General features: G+C 44.2%; 2 long non-coding RNA genes across 2 annotated transcripts; both read left to right on the top strand.

Moving 5' to 3' along the window:
- Positions 1–12,884: 12,884 nt before the first annotated feature.
- LOC135374295 (uncharacterized) lies at positions 12,885–14,091 on the top strand. The gene is made up of 3 exons (XR_010416837.1): positions 12,885–12,994; positions 13,055–13,144; positions 14,020–14,091. It is a non-coding gene; the product is annotated as an uncharacterized LOC135374295 (long non-coding RNA).
- A 196-nt stretch (positions 14,092–14,287) lies between these two features.
- On the top strand, positions 14,288–18,503 carry LOC135374338 (uncharacterized). The gene is made up of 3 exons (XR_010416851.1): positions 14,288–14,414; positions 17,769–17,878; positions 18,432–18,503. It is a non-coding gene; the product is annotated as an uncharacterized LOC135374338 (long non-coding RNA).
- Positions 18,504–21,916: the final 3,413 nt, after the last annotated feature.

Here is a 21,916-nt window from a genome sequence, read left to right as displayed (position 1 = left end):
CATGAATAGTGGCATCTTCAAGGTTCCATTCGGGTTCCAAATTTTGAACCTGTAAAGGAGCCTTCAATCGCCGCACGAACGCGTAGCGGCGAAGCCTACGTTCAAGGCCACGCGCAACCACAGGTTTGGGAAATGGCTCGCCTCAGAATAGACTACAACAGATAAAGAGGACAAACAAGAAATAACAATACGAGGAGCAAAGATTTGTGTGTTACTTCACGTGGTAAGAGTATAGAATATAAAAAAACTAAAAACTTAACAGGTGTTAGGAGAACTAACATCGTTGAGGTTGTCATAAAGAGCAAACGTGTGTACATTATGGCTGTTACGAAGTCTGTTGGTATCTGCTAAACTGTGAGCAATCAAACAAAACATAAAATAAAGGTGTGGTCGGAGTGAACGGCACAACAAAAACAACAATAAATGATGACGATTAGATGGGGTGTTTCACCGCGGAGGTGCGCACCCTACCCCACTGCACGTGGAACATTATGTGAAAATGATGAAGGAAGGATGCAAATACAAGAAAGAACTAAAATGAACGGCAGAAAATAGACCAACGACAGCTTAAGACGACATGTACTACTTTGCACAGGAAAATGTGATATCTGAGGTTCTACGATGTGCTAAGGTTGCCAAACCAAGTTTATCGAGGATAGGTTCATAATTATAGACAGCAATGTGTCGGTCATAGGGAATGTACAATGACTCCAAGGCATTCGATGCTGTCATTGGGTCAATCTCTTATCTTTGAAAATTAGTGAAGCTAATTAAGTATACCATTTTAGTTAGCCATCGAACACTGATGCGACCGGCTAGGAAAGATATCCGAGAGGCCAGGTATGTTAGGCGCCATAACGGCACGTCCGGGGCTCTCATAAATTTTTAATAACTGTGGCCCCTAACAAAGGACAACCTGTATATCCTCATGTGTTTCCATACTGACTCCCGGAAGAATTCGAGGCTCGCTCGAGTAGACCGAATGTACAATCGTATTTATGAAATAGCGCGCACACACACATACACAAAAACGGACACTGTTACAAAATTTGAGACATACACAAATAAAAGATGTGACTAAAATTGGCGGGCTAAAGTGTGCCTAACGAACGACCAACATTCAGTTTGCTTGTAGAAACAAGCTATTTTGAGGCACGATATAAGTTGAGTGAATGTTGGCGTGGATATATCGCGGTGACGTAGATGGTGTCGTCTAGACGAAAAAAATGCTGAAGGCTGAATGCTCGGCAGTGCAGAGAACCTACGGATACGCATGTAAAATGAGGGAAGTAGGACAACCATGCACGCACGCGCATGATGCTGAACTATAAAACCGATCTATATATTGAGAAACTCCGAGTGGCTCAACACGGTTTCGTTTTCGTTTCTTCTTTCTCGCTCTCTCCTTTTCTCTTTTTTTTTGGGGGGGTGGGGGTGGGTGGGGTGGGGGGCGAGGAGCTTATTAATACCTGAAGACAATTTATGGTACAGCTATAGGATGTCACGCTGCCTCGCGAACGCAGGAGAATCTCTAGCGAGGAAAACGCAATTGTAAAAGGCGGTCACGTGACCCATTTGTATTATAACACATTACTCTGCTCTCTTTTGATCACAATAATGTTCGTTGCCTTGTCAATGTCATCTGCGTTTTTTAGATACTGTAGATTTGTCGTTCACCTCGAAACTACAAAAAAAAAAAAGGTTAAGAAATCACGACTTTCTGTTGTTTGAGTTTGATTTGCGATTTTCTGGCGACTTTCTGTTGTTATCTCTCAAATTCCATCTATCAAAATTCATCAAAATAAGCACAATTTCAGACAACGAAAAAAAGGGAAATATCGTTCTGCGTTCCTGTCTTTTATTTCCCATACTTAATACAGCTAACGCCGTAGTGAAAAAAATCTGTCCATATTGCAGCCTAATGCCGCGTGTTTTTCGACAGCCGTACTCCAGGCTTTTCTTTTCGTCAGTGGAGAGGGTGCTAGCAGGTGTGTTGTCTTATCAGCGTTCTTCTGAAGATTTACAATCTTGATCCAGCCGTACATGCTCGCGCTTTCATCAGACTGCTTGGGACTGTGTTGTTCGCTATCGCGTCTTTTTTTCGTTCGTACATCTTTGTTTCTGTAGGTGTGAAGAAAAGTTTATTGACTGGTTGATAAGCAACTGCGTGCACCACGTAAAACTCAGTTGTGTAGCATCGATTGCTAGTACGTATGAGTAATAAATGAATAAATACGAATGAAGCACGTTGAACATTTGATTTACACATAAGAGTTAGTGTCCTCTTCATGGTGGGAAAAACTTCGCATGGCTGCATATGCGATCACAATGTCCTCCTTTTAACGTTGAAGCCAAAATAAACGGGGGCAATTCAAACCACCTTACTCGAACTGTGACGCAACATTTGCCTCAGCTGGATCGGGTCGTCTGGATCTTTGGACGTCGTTCCCGATTTTCGTTCTCAGCTCACCTCGCGTCATAGAGTCCACATCTAACATGCGTGACACGCGCTGTTCGAGTTCGAGTTCGACACTTAAACGTGGCCTCTCTCCTCTTGTCTCTTGGATGCCACTTTCTTCCCAGTACGTGACGTCACGTTTCTGATATCTCCTAGCCTGTAGCGCTGGTGAATTTTCTTCTATCCTTTAACATATATTTTAGCCCATCCCATGCTGCGTCCCATTTGTTTGTTCGCCGATGATGTAGGTTCTCTACGACACAATTTTTCTTTTCTAGTCCTTGGCTAGAAACCATCCTAGTCAGCGCTGCTGCATGTGGCTCATCGCGGCGTGATGCGAAAAAACATGTATATACGGGGTCACGCTCTCCTGTCCGTACCCCTTGCATTTGGTTCCCAGATCTAGAAACATAGTTAGGACGTTTAACGTCCCCTGACGCAGATCTTTCCCTGCAGTATCTTGCTCAAGTTCTTTTACCACACCTCTGGAAAGATCCCATAACTGTGCTCGTTCATCTCTGGTGTTCGAGGCGAGGACTAGGGTCACAAGGCGTGGTAGATTCTCAAGAAGTAAATCGACATTCTTTCCTGTTAATGATGTGAATTTAGCAACTCTCGTTTTGCTGTCTGTGAGCAGTCTGACATTCGCACCAGATCCCTTTATAATGTCCACCAGCTTTCTCACGTGTAATATATTCCCATACAGATTATCGATTACCGTTTTAGGAATTATTCGTTCTACGGCGTACAGGCAGTCTGAAGACATATAGGAAAGCCCATCTGTTCGTACTCCCGTCGCAGACTCCCTGAATTCTAAGTCGCAGAGCTATACGGGCACAAAAGCTCTTGCATACAAGAACAATAGCAAGAACGCGCGCAGAACGAATAAGCTTGGGCAACGTCCTAGCATACTTCCTACTCAAGACAAGACCGCAGTGCTATCTGCTCCAGTAGATGTATTGATGAACAAGGAATGATTTCATTGGATGAAGTATGGAAGGAAAAAAAAGTCACTAAAATCAAACAAAACAATAAGTCGGTCGTTACTTTTGTGCACGGGTTTCGTTGATAGCTGCTGTAATCGCCCTCGCCTTTCTGTCTGTCATGTGGTTAATGCAGAAGCCGTGATGAAGCGGGCAACTCTACAAGATACAGATAAAATAATAATTCCGCGCTTTATGCCCTGGTACGAGTACATCATGAGCTGTGCAGCAGTGAGTAGCCGGTCTGCGGCCGCTGTAAGAAGGGGAAAAAAATATAAAGGAAACAGAGAGCGAGAGAAAAAAACTTGAGTAGCCGCGTGGGCATCGGCGGGTCACGCAAAAGAAGCTGATTTATCGCTCTCAGAGAATTTGTACGCGGAAGGTGGACGGTTGTTGTGCTGTGAGACATACAGACTCGTTTATTTATTTACCCTCGCGGCCATGAGGCAATACAAACGGGAGGTTAACATTTGGTAGAATAATGTTAACATAGCAGCGTACATGATTTACAACCACATGAAAAAAATGCGCAGATACGTGGAGGCAAATAAACAAGTACATGAAACATTTTGGTCAACAGGAGCAAACAATGACAACACGCACGACGTGGAAATTGAAAAATGACTATGCAGCGCAACGGTCATGTCAGCCAGACGCGTGAGCCTTCCTCTTCATCTCCCCCTCTTCGTCCCTTCACCGAGCAAAGTGCCGCCAGTGTAGGCATGCAGATCGCTCGAATTTCCACGTCACCCCCCAAGAGGTCGCATAAACATTTCTTAAATTGTTTGGCATCGATAATGGAATGCATATAAGCTCTTGGATTAGCGATCCCCTTAGGTATTATTATGATAATCAATTTTGTGAAACAAACACTCACAAGTTATTATTCGGCGAGTGGAAAGCAGATTGAGGTTATGTATGGCAACATGAAAAACTCAGTGCGGCACCCCCCATTGTTCTCACTAGAACCCCGCTTCATTGTCCATGACGTTTTGCATATGAAGGTACGAATAGTCGAGCGGCTTCTTGAAAACCTGCTCTCGGAAATGCAGGACGTATACACTGCTAACAAGTGCGCCACCCGAAAGGAAAACACACATCCGTGAGAAAGCTGGTGGACATTATAAAGGGATCTGGTGCGAATGTCAGACTGCTCACTGACAGCAAAACGAGAGTTGCTAAATTCACATCATTAACAGGAAAGAATGTCGATTTACTTCTTGAGAATCTACCACGCCTTGTGACCCTAGTCCTCGCCTCGAACACCAGAGATGAACGAGCACAGTTATGGGATCTTTTCAGAGGTGTGGTAAAAGAACTTGAGCAAGATACTGCAGGGAAAGATCTGCGTCAGGAGACGTTAAACGTCCTAACTATGTTTCTAGATCTGGGAACCAAATGCAAGGGGTACGGACAGGAGAGCGTGACCCCGTATATACATGTTTTTTCACATCACGCCGCGATGAGCCACATGCAGCAGCGCTGACTAGGATGGTTTCTAGCCAAGGACTAGAAAAGAAAAATGGTGTCGTAGAGAACCTACATCATCGGCGAACAAACAAATGGGACGCAGCATGGAATTGCTTATCAACCAGTCAATAAACTTTTCTTCACACCTACAGAAACAAAGATGTACGAATGAAAAAAGACGCGATAGCGAACAACACAGTCCCAAGCAGTCTGCTGAAAGCGCGAGCATGTACGGCCGGATCAAGATTGTAAATCTTCAGAAGAACGCTGATAAGACAGCACACCTGCTAGCACCCTCTCCACAGACGAAAAGAAAAGCCAGGAGTACGGCTGTCGAAAAACACGCGGCATTAGGCTGCAATAGGGATAGATTTGATCCACTACGGCGTTAGCTGTATTAAGTATGGAAAATAAAAGACAGGAACGCAGAACGATATTTCCCTTTTTTTCGTTGTCTGAAATTGTGCTTATTTTGATGGATTTTGATAGATAGATTTTGAGAGATAACAACAGAAATGCGCCAGAAAATCGCAAATCAAACTCAAACTCAAACAACAGAAAGTCGTGATTTCTTAACTTTTTTTTTCTTTGTAGTTTCGAGGTGAACGACAAATCTACAGTATCTAAAAAACGCAGACAAGGCAACGAACATTATTGTGATCAAAAGAGAGCAGAGTAATGTGTTATAATACAAATGGGTCACGTGACCGCCTTTTACAATTGCGTTTTCCTCGCTAGAGATTCTCCTGCGTTCGCGAGGCAGCGTGACATCCTATAGCTGTACCATAAATTGTCTTCAGGTATTAATAAGCTCCACGCCCCCCACCCCACCCACCCCCCCCCCACCCCCAAAAAAAAGAGAAAAGGAGAGAGCGAGAAAGAAGAAACGAAAACGAAACCGCAGTCTACACAAACGGTGTGTTGAGCCACTCGGAGTTTCTCAATATATAGATCGGTTTTATAGTTCACACGATTTTCAAAAGCCATGAACTCATAGTACTAACTCTTGAGTCATAACTAAATGTAACTCTTGATAGGACCACTCTCGGAAGAGTCCAAGAATACAAATATCTAGGCGTCATTTTTTGTAGCAACCTCAGGTGGAAGAACCACATTAGATATACGGTTGGGAAAGCAAGTCGCATGTTAAGAGGGCATACCAGCTCTCCGTCCCAATGTATTTCATATGAAACAGTTTTTATGCTTTTTCTCGGTAACCACCGCACAGATTTTGACGCGGGTGGTTTCATCATAAAGAGGAATACGAGATGAAGATATTTACGCTACAGGATTTCTCATACATGTCGTATGTATTTTACGGCGACGTCACGAACACGAAAAAAATACAAAATTTTTCTCCTCCCTCTTTGAACTGGTTTTATTAAACTTCTATAGACATTTCGAGAAAAAACTTTCCATTTACTTTCTCTTGAAATATTTCAGGAATCGATAGACATAAAAGCTATATGTCTACCACTTTCCGTTTTTATAAAAAAGCATGAAACGTGAGTACGGATAAATACCTTCTCAAAGCCCCGTAAACAGCGTCATTCTGTGTCGCCCTCTAGCCGTAGCACAGGAAAAACCGCGCGGAACATTTTGACCGTATCCATGCCGACCATGCGGCGCGCACGCGCACTGGAGTGGTCCCTCTCTCCTCTTTACTTTCATGGACAGCGGACTTAGGGCATGGCCTTGGAGACCAGAACAAAAGCTTACTTAGCTGCTCGTAAAGGGATTATCGTCAGTCAGCATTGTCGGGGAGAGGGGGGGGGACGTGTTGGTTAGACGAGCCAGCATTGTCACGGCCCGTGTAAGAGACCAGCGAGACCAATAAACCTCTTCTTTTTTCGGTGCGCTTATAGAGAAGTGAGATGAGTTCATTTTTATTTTTATCTTTTTTTTTTTTCATGAACGCTCCATGTGAACCAATAAGAAAAATCGATCAAGCGGCCACTGCACAATCCGCCACTTGCGTAGAAACTGGCGCCGTCTGTTGGACGCAGAATGAACTATAGGGCTTCCTTCGTTCGAGGGTGTTCGGTTAGAACGCTCTTGAAATATCGCAGTGGTTTCGCTTGTTTCTTGACGTCCGTCTCATTGTTTCCTTGGGTGTTTGTCGGTCAGATTGAGAATTTCTGTCCATGATCCAAGGGAAACAAAAAAATTGAAAAGAATATAGCTGTGTTGCCAGAAATGTCTTTGTTCAATTCATGGTAGACTGGCAGTATCCCTTTTTGGACTCCAAAAACTGAAACAACAAAATGCTGACACCAGTATAGGAAAAAAAGAAAAGGTGAAAGTCAAGGGCATTGGCTCATTTTGGGTATTTTCGATACAAAGATGGACTGAGATTGAGATAATTTTGCCAGGCTTCTGTCCGACTTAGGCCCGGTTTCACCAACGCTGGTTAACTATGAACCGAGATCAAGCGTTGCTAAAACTTGAAGTTAACGCTCAATTCTTTTTTACAAACGTTAGTTGGTGACGCGATGAATGTTTCAGTAAAAATAACTCTCTGTACAGAAGCAGAGCTAAGCATTAAATTCAAGTTAAGGAACCGTTGATCTCGGTTCAAGTGTTAATCGGCATTGGTGAAACCGGGCCTTACTAGGGGAAATCCTGTCCTACCTCCAGGATAGGGAGGTGCCCGACATATAGAGAATTTCGTCCCCATGTATTTTCAGTGAGAGCCCGCCAGTGCAATGAAATCTTGTCCGACATGGGGAGCTGTCCGAGCTAGGGAGGTTTTACTGTAACAGCAACAGACTTAAATTTATATTTGAGACTGCCATGATGTGACCAGCATTTGTGTCCTTTTATCTGTCAGCGTTACCCTAGAATGTAGCAATGAAACCTCCACCAAGTCTGGATCTTGGAGCAGCGGAAGCAGTGCTGCTTCTATCAGCAGAAATGCAACTAGTGTCTGGGCATCTGACGAGCAGACTGTGCTGCTGAGTGCCGTAGAAGAACAAGTTGAAGAAACCAACCATGTGACCACAGGATGGTAAACATTCAGTGCACAGTAGTGATAATCACGGTCAAATAATAATGTGTGTCTCCCTCTACAGCAACAGTCGGGCTGATGAAAGTATCCATCTTTCTTCCGCACCTTTAAACCCATATGATAAAGATGTACAAAATGCCTTCATGGCTCACTTGGAAGTCCCCCCAAAAGACCATCCAGGGTTCAGTTACTTGGACCACAATGTGCCACCGTTGCGTCCCGGCAGCAGCATTACGATTGGTAACGCTATGTCCTTTATATGGATGCTTTCTTTCACGAATTTTATCTATTTATTTATATACGTCAAGGGCATTACATGACGGAGGGGTAAAAATTAACTTTTCATACACAATTCATACTACACAAGATTATATACAACACGTTAAAAACGAAATACGCGGCAATAAACCCGAGAAACGTCATCGTGACGTTGGTAGACAGACCGAAAGACTCGGAAGGGGAGAGCTGGGTTCCACGAATGGGCATTTCTTCGCTGCTTCCTATTGAAAGAAAAGTAGTCCCTTTCAGAGACCATTGTAATCCCCTCAAGACCGTGGCTTTCGGGCGCGACCTTGTTCGCCACTAGATTTGAACGTAGTTCAACTCTACCAAACTCGCGCCGTTGTCGAACATTATGACGTCATTTGTTTATAAACAGGTAGAGGTCTATACACATTGAACAGTACAATAAATGTTTGTTCAAGACAATAGATGTATGATAGATGCTCTGACGCGTGTGTGCGGACATTTTCAGGAAGGTTACCGTATTTACTCGCGTAATTTGCGCACTCCTACTTTCGTGCGCAACAGAGGTCGTTCCCCCGTGACGCTGGGGCACATGCTGCTCCTTCTTTCGAAAAGGGAGGGAGATCCTCACCACGAATTTCCAAATCATGTTGCGTAACAATGATTCTCCCTTGGTGGAGGAGATCAGATCAAAGGGATTACACTGTACGGAATCTTATCTCTGTTTTGACCCTTTACCCCCTCACAACAATAAACCGCAAAGCTGTGTGACATCGCACTGGCTTAGGAAAGAACGACCAGAACACGTGGAAGGAACATATCCGGAAAACTGCTGGCAACATACGCGTCAGCATTCCGCAAGCTGGCTTCACCTAACGCACGCGTGCTTTAGGAGAAGCTCGCTTTAGAAAAAGCGTGGAAAGCACGTGCTGGGCCTTTTTGAATCATCTCGCAAATTTCGGCAGCATTGGCCAAAAACGAAGAGAGAAAATCCTTACGACCGACTTCTTTCACCAGCTCCCGTGGCTCAGTGGTTAGCGTGCTGGCCATGTCACGTCGAGACTGGGAGGTACCCGGGTTCGAATCCCGGTGCCGGCTGTGCTGTCTGGGGTTTTTCCTGGGTTTTCCTCAGACGCTTTCTGACATATGTCGGCACAGTTCCCTTAGAAGTCGGCCCAGGACGCACATTCCCCCAGGGCGTGAGTCGTGACGTTGCCCACATACGTGAGGCCGACAACGGCAAGCCACCACACCACCACCGACTTCTTTCACTGACAGTTATGGAAAATAAACAGCCACTGTCTATTTTCTTGCCTAACTTTTTATTTTGGTGTAATTCTTTTGATACGAATGTTTTCCGCTACTCTGTGAGATTCCTATCACCGAGATTGTATAGTATTATTCACCTAAAGGACCATCTTTTAACAGAAACATAACATATTTTAAGATTTTGCACATTGTTCAAGTCTTCTTGTTAATGCCTCGCGTAATTAGCACACCCCCAAACTTGGCGTCATTTTTCGGTAAAAAAAGTGCGCAAATTATGCGAGTAAATACGGTATTCCACTCTGATATTGTACGGGGGAAATTGATCTAGAAGATGATGAGCGGGAATGAGGGCGTTCAATCTTTAGTAGGTGATCTAAGCGAGGAGAGATATGAGATGCAGTAAATGGGGAAGATTTGACAGTTTGTGCAGGAGACAAATTGTGTAGTCCTAGCCGGTTCTTGAGCCCAGATACACTAGTCAGAACAAATGAACCTGCTTGTACCGTTCTGTATGCCTTCCAACTTTTTGGTGAGAAAATCTTGAAAAGGATTTCAAATAGATGAGGCGTATTCTAGTTTTGGACGTACAAGACTGATGTAGGCAAGGTACCTCAAATTGGGGGTGCGAGTTTGAGGTCACGGTGCAACGTACAGGGGGGGGGGGGGGTGCAGATAAAGTAGCCTACATTCACGAACGAATGGCGTTGTGGGGCTACTTTATCTGCAGCCACCCTGTACATCCAAATGGCGGGTACGACGCAATTGTGTGTACATTAAAATAGTACAATGTATTTTTTGTTTACCTCTACAGGCAGTCAAGGTGACCAGTATTATGTGTCAAAGCAGGTGGGCCAAGGGGCATACGGCAAAGTGTACCACGCAAAATTGCTTCCAGAGGTAGGTTGCACACTAACAAATTGGGCATTGTTGGGAGTTCTCCATAGATCATAAACATAGGAACATGACTGTTCCTGCTTTTGTGTTCCGTGGCACCTTGTGTTGTGTTGGCCTGTTTTTGTGTTCTAGCCTCAGCACAGTTACTTCCCATCATGTTCACCAGATGCTGCTGCCTCGTCCTGTGTTGCGTGCGTGTGTGAGTGAGAGAAAAAACATGTGGGAGGCAATGTGCCCTGGAGCACAAATGTTTCAGACTCTACTCACTTAACGCGACGCAAGCGCCACTCGCGCATCCGTGAATGCGAGACTCGGAGCCACTTCCCTCGCACCCGTTTTGAAATGGGGACTTATAAGCAGACGACAAGCGCCCGGGTGCTTGAGGTTTTTTGTGACGTACTTCATCTTGGGCGCCGGCAAGACGGCCTTCGAAGGGTGGGCTTGGAAGCGACATGCAGACTTACTACAGTTGCCGTCCGATTTCTCGGACTCCAAATAACTCTCCGAATAATCGAGCAGTCCGAAAAAACGAATTTTGCTTCAAAATAAACTTTACTAAGCACTAATAGGCTGGAAAAGTTTGTCGATGCTTTCCTAACGCGCTTCCAGCTCTGCCTGATAACATCAGCTTCTATTTCCCGAAGTGACATTTCGTCACTGCACACTCACTGACAGAGGCACCGCCGTCATCAACTCCGCAAGTCGGCTTCACCTAACGCATGTGTGCTTTAGGTGAAGCCCGCTTTACAGCGCTGTCGCACGACTCGCGGGCCAAAAACGAAGACGCAAAAGCTTTACAACAGACCTATTCTACTCAGAGGAAAGAAAAATGAACAATCGTTGCCCAAATTTTTTCTTCAATATTTTAGTTTGTTGATTTTTTTAATGCGAATTTTAGAACGATACCAATATTTTCTATCACTCCAAGAGAAAAATTCGCTGGTTAGGCAAACAGAGTTGGAAATATCGAGCGACGGGGCTGCATGGTGTCCGAAGTTTTGGACGTTCTTATACATCGACTCTATGGGGCCCGCGAACGAGTCCGAATAATCGAGCATGTCCGAAATATCGGTCGGCGACTGTATATTACTCAGTGCTCTCATTTCGGGAAACTGTAGTATTTTTATAACTGTTATCATGTTTTTCTATTAGCTGACAACTTGCACATGGCTATTGGCGGTTATTTGTGGGAAAATGCAGTGCTTTAATGCAGACATCTTCATGCCATGCAGTCATCTTCACAGTAAACAGCTTACAAATTCCCATCATTTCCATTTCATTACAAGGAAAAGTTTTCACAACCGCCGTCGTCGCTTCCAGCGTTGCCAGAGGTTCAAACTAAGCGTCCTCTGGCTATGCACTGCATGAGCAGACAACAGGAAGCAGCATTAGCGCTCCAAAGTTGCTTTTCGCCTCCTGTTTAGTGGCTGCTCCGGGTGTCTCATACTCCCGATTTGAGTGCGCCAAAAGAGGGGTGCCTACTTAATGCAGCCAATGTGAAGAGAGTGTTTGCATTGAATGGGGTTCCATAGCAAGTTGTCAGAAAGGAAATGCCAGCGTAGCGTGCTGGTTAGCGTGCTCGACCGGCAGTCGAGAGGCATGTGGTTCAAACTTGTGTTTGCAGAAGAAAACACACTGCTTGTTTCGCTGCAAAAGCCATTTTGGACTCTCTATTTCTGGCATTGTGGTCTTGCATGGATAAATCGCTTAATACAGACCAGAAGTGATGTTAATTTTCTGTTGGGTTTTTTATTAATAACGATAGTACATACATCCCAACAAACTTGTGCAAACCAGCAGCAGAGTGCGATGATAAAGAAAAAAGAAATTGAATTTTAAATCTTGGAACAAAGAACTTGTTAGAGTCAAGTCAGATCATACTCAGATGTATCTGCTAACTCTCCAAATCTACTAGATGACCTTGTCTGATTTGCTGAAAAATGATAGGGCCGAATAATTTCCCTCTCTACAATATGTGAGGGCTTTTGGTTGCAGCTTCAGTGCTTATGAAGACACATGCCTCGTTACCTTTCAGCGTACACGGATAACTGGATCAGCTAAATGTAATGGCGTGGCTAAGAGAAGGTTCCTTCAGCTCACTGTTGAGCGTTCAGTAGAGAGAAGAACTGCTGGATTCTGAGTAGTGGACTAGAGATTCTGCTGTAGTCATTGGCTAGGAGTCTGAAATCTCCCCCATCTCCAGTGACTGGAATGCAGCTTTGCTACACATGCGAGACGTGTGACGTAGGTGCTCTCCGAGTAGGAAGGAGAGACTCTCGAGGATTATGCTCTTTCAATGGCATTGTTTCGTTGTAAAGACACTCGCAAGAAGTAAATTGATTTCATAATTGGATATCGTGAGCGACGTTCTTTCGTACAGCATAATAATTGGAGAATATTCGTGGAGCTGTTTAGTGCCCCTTAAAGTAACTAACACCACAAAGTGCACTTAAATGCAACTTCTGAGCTGGCTTGCACAAATGTTCAAGAAATTCTTCCGTGCCATCCTCGGTGCAGAAAGTGACTGCATGTTTGTTTTGCCTTTCAAATTAGGAGGCTGTCACAGACGTAGTTCTGAAGGTGGTCAAGCTATGTGATAATTTGTGGGAGTTCTGCATCATGGCAGAACTAGCGGCGCGACTAACTGCTTCAGAGTTGCCATCTGTGGTGAGTTTAGAGTCGAGTGTCTTCTGTGTGCCACTAAGTGCAGCTGTGCTGTGCTTCCAGACCAGGTCAGTGGCTTGTGCTTACGTTGGAGCCTTCTACAAGAATGGTAGCGTCCTGGTCATGCCCTACTGCCAATATGGGACACTGCTTGTAAGTACATTGAGTAGGGAAGTAGCTCTTTCGTGCACACCTTCAAGCATGGATAGGAAAGACTGGAATTCCTCATTTGTGAACATGACTCACAAGGTCTCCTGAATTACTGTGACATCAAACGTCGCCTGCCTGCGCACTGCTCACGATGGCCCAATAAAGCCCGAATCCCATAACAAGCGACACGCGGCAGATACACGCGAGAAGCGACAAAATCAACGCCGCCACACGAGCGTCAAAAAAGCTTTGTCGCGGCTCAATATTTCTGCATCTACTCCCAGTAGATATTTGTAGCATGTCACTGAGTTCGTTGCCTGTTGTTTGACAAAACCAGCTAGATTTGGCGGCGTGAAACAAGAACTGAACGCGTGGGCAAGGGAGAGGGTGGAGAGGGCAACCAACAAAACTAGCAGACGAAGAAGTGGGCGGGGCGTTGGGTACTTGAACCGCAGCGCCACTGCGTTACGGCGAATATTACATAGCACCTTCATTACAATTTCTCCTCGTTTTGACGAATGAAATACTATTTTTGGTATATTTATGGCAATTTACAACTTAGCTCGAATAAAATAAGCATTGCTTCTCCAAAAACATCATTTCTCGGTGACGAAATGTCGCTGCTCAAATGGACCAGGAAGTCGCGCCATGACCAGACGCGACAGCGACAAATTCTGCAGCGTGTCGCTTGTTATGGGGTCCGCGCTTAAGGCCGAAACATCTGTCCACTGCTGGTATGGCAATGTTGAGCACTTACCCATATGTGTGACAAATATTGATACTGCAAGCAATACTCTTGGATTAGGCACAGCAAAACCATGCTATATGAAACCACCCTATGTGAAACTCCATATGGAAACGTATTATAAATGATACAGGACCTGGTCAACGTGTTCAAGCATCGTGGAGAGTCAGTCCCAGAGTGCCTCGTGCTGTACTTTACACTCGAGATGCTGATAGTGCTTGCAAAAATACACAGCGTCCAGATCATTCATGGAGACGTGAAACCTGACAACATTCTGATAGTGGACTTGTAAGTACAGTCTCGTAGCATTTTCTGGGATGCTGGTGAATGACGTTATGCCTATTCAGCCCAGATGATTCTGAATCCACCAGCAATCTGGTTAAGGAGACGTCCTGCATCTACTTGACTGACTTCGGGCGAGGCATCGATATGAAACAGTATGAACGTGGAACAACTTTCAATTGTGTTGTAGACACTGATGGCTTCCAGTGTGTCGAAATGAAAGAAGGGCGGCCTTGGACATACCAGGTTTGTTGATAGGGCGTCTAAAAGGACACGGAGCACGTAATCTGTTTCAGTTTTCTTCACAAATAAAATATGCTTTTCCCTTCTACCTCCATTATCATCTGTTATGTTATGCATGGCCACTGCTTTCTACTTTCTTTATTGCATGCCACAACTTTGCATTACAAATATTTAAAAAAAATAAAAAAAACCTTTGCTGGTTCTGGAATTTTCCCCACGTAACCACTAACCTCCTTATCTTTCGCTATGCTTGCCAATTCTTGCCTGTTGTCCCGTTTCGTCCACGTGTTCGTGAACCTTTCATTTTTCTGTAACCGGTCTGTAGCCTAGATCACTACGTTCACATAATCCCCTCCACACTCTAACAAAGCAGCCATTCACTCCGGCCGTAAAAACCCGTACGGACCCTTTCTTCCCTCCGGGCTGTTGACCCACAATTCGCATGAACCTTTAAACACGTCACATCTAACCCTTTAAATACCATGCCAATGATGAGGACGGTGCCCAGAAGACGAACAGTCTCTGTTCGAAATATCGGCGGCTTCTGTCCTGAGGCAACTCCCTTCCTATAATCTGTTTCAGTCTCTCATGGCACATATCTACGAATGCTGCTCAGTGAGGTCGGCAGCTTTGGGTTTCTCTGTGGTTGCATGATTTTTACAGCTTGGAACTTTGCAGCTGGTAATTAGATCCGACATAAACAATACCGCATGAATTGATACCATAAGTAATGTCACCTGAATGCCAAACAGCCTTGACTTGCCTGAGCACAGGTGCTCATCTGTAGTTGGAGAGTAAATTTTTTGGTTGGGAATGGTTTCATTGTCCCATCCTGCCCTACCACCTCCTCACTCAAAAAACCGTCCCAGATGACAGGGTGATAACGTTACTGGACCAAGTGCACCTTCACTGACTTGATGTCGAATCACAGTATGTCACCGTGTGCATCAGTGGAGCCAGCCATTTATTTTCAAGAACCACAAAAACAAAGGATAGACGAGCCGGCGTGAACGTATAATATCCACACCTACCACTCTCTCCTAAAGAGAGGGAAATCCGGCAGTGCTGTCTGAGGCTTTTGCCTAGGTTTTCTGAAGACTTTCCAGAGGAATGTTGGCAGAGTTCCCCCTGAAAGTCAGCCCAGGACGCATACTAACCCCCATTTCCCCCACTCCTTCCTGCTGTCCTCTCTCCATCTGTCCACCTCTGTATGCCGCTCATAGCCACAGTTGCTTCACGGTGCTAATGCAGAAATATAAAAATATATATATGTATAAAGAGGGAAGCCACATTGAGGCATTTTACCTGATACAGTGCAATCCCGTTAATTCAAACTCGAAGGTTTTTCCGAATTAAGCTGAGTTACAACTAAAGGCTCTGAATAAGGACGTTGGCAATGCGTACTAGCTGCATCGGAGGCACGTCATGGCTCGTCGGACCTTTCCGCGCATTCCCGGTCGCGTGACGGTAGAAATGTGAGAGGCTCCTTCATTACAAAATATCTCGGGGGCAGAAAGCAATCTTATATGCGCTTGCATTCGTTTTTTCAGCCGCGACTGACTTCCATATTTCAGTCTGACAACATCATTTGCGATGTTGAGCCCAATTGTGATCCTGCAATTGTGAATATCATGAACCCAAATACCTGCTGTCATCCGCGCCTTTCTGTTGGCTGTCACAAGTAAGCGGAATTGTTCCGCACGTTTGCGCACAATCACGGTGCTTTGTTACTCTTTCCTTTGGTACAAGCACTTTTGTAAGCAATGGCCTTATAAGCAATACGTACACTTCATAAGGAAACGTGTCCTTGACATGGCATCAGCGCACTGCCTGGCGCACGGCCGGGCGATCTTGTTCGAATAAACTGTCGCGCACATTCATATGTTGGAATTACCGGGAGCTTTCCCCCATCGAAAGGTATGTGACTTTGACAGGGACCCAAGCATCAGTTCGAATTAAGAGATTTCCAATTAACGCGATTGCCCTGTACATGGAGACATTTTACAAATATTTTTGCTGAAGAAATGGAGTATCAGTAAGATGCGTAGTGACTAAACCGCATCACGTATGCTACTGCTTTCATGGTGGAAAAAATGTGAGGCATTGGAATACTCGCACCTCGTGATTTCTTACTAGTGTTAAATTAGCATAGGTGACAGTGAGTGACGACGAACACTGTTGATGAGATGACTGTTCAATTGTAGTGCCGAAAGAGCTCGTGTCCTGCATACACTACAATGAGTGCAGCATGCATTACATGTATGTCATTGTACCATCTGAGCAACAGAATGGCAAAACCATTTAACTGCAGTGCAGTTCATGTGCCTGTTGCAGCAGTTACAGGGCAGGTAGTTTTCCAATTGAAAACGTTTACTTATTGCTTCCAGCATTCTGCAACTGTCCCTAACCGTCATATTCTCACTCAGCCTGAGGGATCCCTGTGCTTCGAGGGACCCTTCCTGTAGCTTTGGCAATGCATTGGGCTCACGCTCGCTGCGTATGCAGGATATGCTGCAAGAGCTACAGAAACAGTCCCTGGAAGTGCAGGGATCCCTCAGGGCTGAGTGAGAATACGACGGTTAGTGTCTTCACATTCAGCACAACCTAATCCTCACTATCTTTGTGCTAGTAAATTTCAAATCGATGAGTGTTCACTGGTCATTCAAACCACAACTTACTAGATTATAACGACCATGTCATAGGTGCCAGCGCCGCATTTGGAAGCTAGCGGTGACGCTAGTCATCGACCCAGTTATTGCTTACTCAACTTGTACAATACTTTGTACTTCTGCTTACCGTAGTATTTTTCTACAAGCAGTGGATATCCCACAGAAGATGTTTAATTCTAAAGTTGATTATCATCATCATTCTACATGTTTTCATAGGGGCTGTTGTCTGCTACGGGAGTCGTACGTCCGCTTCTGCGCATTCAAAATTCAAATTTCCATTGTCCAATCATGATGTAGGTCTCGCGGGCCGATGAGTAGCGCCCCTAGTGGATCGTGCGGACGGACTCCTCATCGTGGTTGCCGATTATGACATGGTAGTTATAATCTAGTAGGTCATGGTTCAAACACACACAAATGTGAATCATGGGGGGGGATTTCACACGCTGTTCATTCCTTCAATAACTTGGAATGGCACGACAAAAAATTGCTCTTCTAGGGATGCAAATAGAAGCACATATATTTGCTCATGTGGTTCCATTGGTTACGCACAACCCCTGTACACAAAAACCTTGTATGAAATTATTTACTTGCTCAGGTATTTACTACATTATCATGAGCATGACCAGAGATAAACAGTACTCACATCTCGTACATCTGTTAACATTTTGTTATTTATTCATTGCTTCAGACTGATTGGTATGGGTTTCTGGGATGTGTCCACACCCTACTATTCGGCAGTTACATGGAGACTCAGAAGAAGGCTGACGGAACTTGGGACATCAAACAGAGGCTGAAAAGGTGAGAATATGTCGAGGGGAACAATTGAGTGGCCAGTAGTGACACCAGCCACTAACATTGCCTCCAAGTGGCATTAGACAATCAACTCTAGCTATTGATAGAAAGAAAAACAAAGTACAGTACTATTGAAAGTCAATTCTTGTAAAACTATCGATAGTTCTATCCATAGCTTTTACACTATTGGTAGTGTTTCGACACCATCACTGACCATCAATTTTGCATCACTGACATACACACAATGATGTTGTGCACACAAATGTAGCATGTTATGTGACTTGTGTTATTGGTTGGTGGTTACTAATGCATTCACGTGTCGTGATGCGTGCATTATCACGTGGAACCTTTATCTATTAGCTATACCATGCTTTGTGATTCATTATGATATTGAGCAGTTCTGAGATTGAACAGTTTAAATTCCAGTTTTGTGATGCAGCCTCACCAGTCATGACACTGCAAAGGGAGACTTAGTTCTACGTCAAAAATATTCATAGAAAACATCTGGCTCATACCCCGTGAACTATAGTGGAGGAACTCACAAACTGTAACCTTGCAGGTACTGGAAGCAAGACATATGGGGCAACCTGTTCACTACCCTGCTCAACATCCCAAGCTGTTCTGAAATCCCTGACGTCACACCTTTCATTTCGGCCATTTATGCAGCACTCCAAGAGGGCAAGGCTGTGCAGGAGCTTATGATACATGTGAAGAAGGCCAAGTACTGGATGAACAAAAATCTTTGAATCAGTTCTCATTTACTAGACTGTACATTCTATATTAAAGATCTTTCATGTGCTGTGCACAGCATATTTGCTTGTGCTGCACTTCATCAAAGAAATTTAGTTCATTCAAGTGTTAGTAGCATAAATACAACTCTTATCGACAGAACATTCTTGTGTTGGGAAAAAAAAAAAACGCTGAAGAGACGTTGGAGAGCCTGGGTCACTGCTGGTAGTTTCCAAAAATGAATGGGTTTAGTATATTGGTCTGTTGGTAACTCTGCGCCTGTATTTCTGAAAGGAAAATGTGACCAAAGGTGGTGATCAGAGATGGGGTCTACAATGAAATGAACAAAATGTGTACTCACGTCCTTTCTAATATTGCTGAAGAGCATTCTTACGTTCCTCAGAATCAAAGTACCAGACAGTAATGGCAAATCTGCAGAAATAATCATGTGTTGAATGCAGTCCTGGTATTTTTATGTTATCAGACTACGTTTGCAAATCCAAAGAAACAGAAAGCTCTGTTGGAAACAGTAAAAAAAAAGACAGAAAATCATGCATCGAGGGAAGTGCGGATAACACTGACAGCATCTACATCCGCATGGTTTGCGCGCTTCTAGTACTAATATGCTGTAGGCTTCAAGCTGCACAGTTGCAGATACTAGTAGTGTCTACAACAGTGCAGCTTAAAATAGGTGCATCGACATCTTCATAGATAGGGCCTGACTTTTTAGGGTTAAACCTGTATCCGCCCGATATTTACCCCCCGAACGAAATCTGTAAAATTCGGGTTTAACCCGAATCTACCCGAAAACATCCGGGTCGCGTGGCACACTCATAAGCGTGCATTAAAATAAAGTTTGATAACATTGCTAAACATTAGTTCCTTGTTAAGACAAATTTTTATTAAACAAAAAAAAATCACCCGAATACACCCGAATTTCTGACGACAGAATATGCCGTAACGGGATTTAACCCGAATACACCCGAATTTTCAAATGAAAATATCACCCGATATTTACCCCCCGAATTTGGCCAAAAATAAAACCCGAAAAAGTCAGGCCCTATTCATAGAGTACATCCTCAGTCACACCAGATGAACAGAAAGAAATCTACATGTTATGTGATGAACACTTTTACTTCAAGGCCAGGGGTGTGACCGGAGAAGGTTAACCACTCGCCCCCACCAAAAAAAGAAAATTTGGGAAAGGGAAGCAAGGGAGAAATCCTCCTCTCCCATGTAAAATTTGCATAGATGTGGTGTTAATATGAAACGCGAGGCTTTTGCACCAGACTTTCAAAAGACAAAGCCCAAAAACATAACTGTCTAACTATGTACCAGGAATAAAGTGGCTCAGATTTCAGGCAATAATAGGTACACAACTGTCCTTGACCTTGAAATGGAATCATCACGAGGAGCAAATTGAAAGCGGGGATAAACAAGGTCCGTTGTGGGTGGCGAGACAAGACAATTGACAAACACAAGCAAGGACAGCTGCCAACGTTAATAGTTTTGCCGCCCACAACACATGCATGTATCAACCTGCCCAGATTTTGTTAAGGATGAACAATGTACAGTCAACCCTCGTTTTATGAACCCTCGGTTTATGAACGGCGTCACAAATTTCTCCTTCGGTTTATGAACCCTTGATATCTGAACTGTGAATGGACTTTCAAGGGATGAAACGCAAAAACACATGTGTTCTAACCTCGATTTATGAACGGGGACAGCCAGAAGTTGACACGGGGAAGTACTGGGATCGCGTCAATGAAGAGGAACAACGAATGAAAGTCAAGCACCTGAGCAGTGTCCCCAGAGAATTCTCCAAGGGTACACGAAGGGTTGACGAAATCCATAACTTGGACGAAACTGCATTATTTTACAAGCTAGGTCATAGCAGGACATTATCCGCAAACCCCGTTTCTAGTACTAAGCGCGGCTCACTGTCGGCCTTTTATGCAATGCTTCTGGGACTAAGTGAAAACCAGTGATCATAGGCAAATTAAAACGGCCAAGAGACTGGGGAGAAATTTTCGTCAGAGTCACTGCCGTGCGAATCGAAAGGCATGGATGACGTCTGATATTTTTGTGGAGAGTTTGTGACGATGAGTACTCGAGCACGGAGGATGACTTGCCCCTAACCGAATTGCGAACACCCTTCGCTTCCGCCGCAGAGGAGTGGATTTCCTGTGCTGATGGCGAACACACATGTGAACCATTTGATGATGGTGCTTTAATGCAGTTGTCAAATGATGCTGACAAGATAGGCCATATTGATAGTGATGATAACCAGCAGGACTGTTCGGAAGCTGTAACAGCTCGCACAGCGTGGAATCACATCCACATTGCGATGTGGTGTACTTCGATGACCAGGCGGACGAGTCAAGTGTGCCAGACTTCTATTTAGTCTCTTCTGAACAGGATAAATTTACAGCGAATGTATGGTGCAGAGCATAATTTTGGAGTGTTTTAAAAAATAAGCACAATCTAGTGCATATCCTCTTGTGTTTCAGTCCATTTCTCTTCGGCGCTCCTTGTACCTCGATTTATGAACCATTTTTTGAGACACGAAGGGTGTTCATAAATCGAGGGTTGACTTGACTGTATCTGCTTTTGGTAGTCAGAGTCCATCTTCTACCGAAATGATAACAACAGTAATAGATGAGCTGAAAATGTCACAGATTGATCCACCTACAACCACATCCAAGCTATAGTGATCATTAAAATGATTACACAAGATTAAGCTTGACAGGAGGAAGAAATATGGAATGCATGTCAAACGTTAATGTATTAACATAATGTATCCTGAGCAAGATGGGTCAACGTAATTTGGAAGGTAAATGACGACAAAGCTTGCCTTTCATTGCAATGCGCTCCATCCCATCCATTCATGAACTACTATTTGAAACTGTGGCTACTCTTATACTGAGGGTTGCCTGACTGCATTACCTGACTGCATAGGATGGTAGAACCTCGTGTGGGTTGCACCTGTCTGACCAGAAGAACAGCATGCGGTCAAACAGGCTCGATGTTGGCAACTTGGTTTTCTTGGCCGAGTGGGAACATCCTGAGTAATCCTCCATGGACCTTTGAAGACAGTTCATTTCACTACATTGCACTACATTTACACACATACACTACATTTCACTACATTACTTTAAATCAAAGTTCACATCTCTCGTTTCGTTATGGGACCCCAGAAACTTGTTTAAATGAAGTGTTGGCGTTTAAGTATTTGGGGGTAACAATTACAAGTAGAATGGACCGGGGAAGTCGCATTGACGCTATTTGTTCATCTGCAATGCGCAAGTTATTTGT

This window comes from Ornithodoros turicata, unplaced genomic scaffold (genome assembly GCF_037126465.1).
Source record: "Ornithodoros turicata isolate Travis unplaced genomic scaffold, ASM3712646v1 Chromosome53, whole genome shotgun sequence".
Classification (NCBI taxonomy): domain Eukaryota; kingdom Metazoa; phylum Arthropoda; class Arachnida; order Ixodida; family Argasidae; genus Ornithodoros; species Ornithodoros turicata.
Note: the sequence above shows the minus strand (reverse complement) of the source record. Positions and strands in the feature narration are given on the sequence as shown.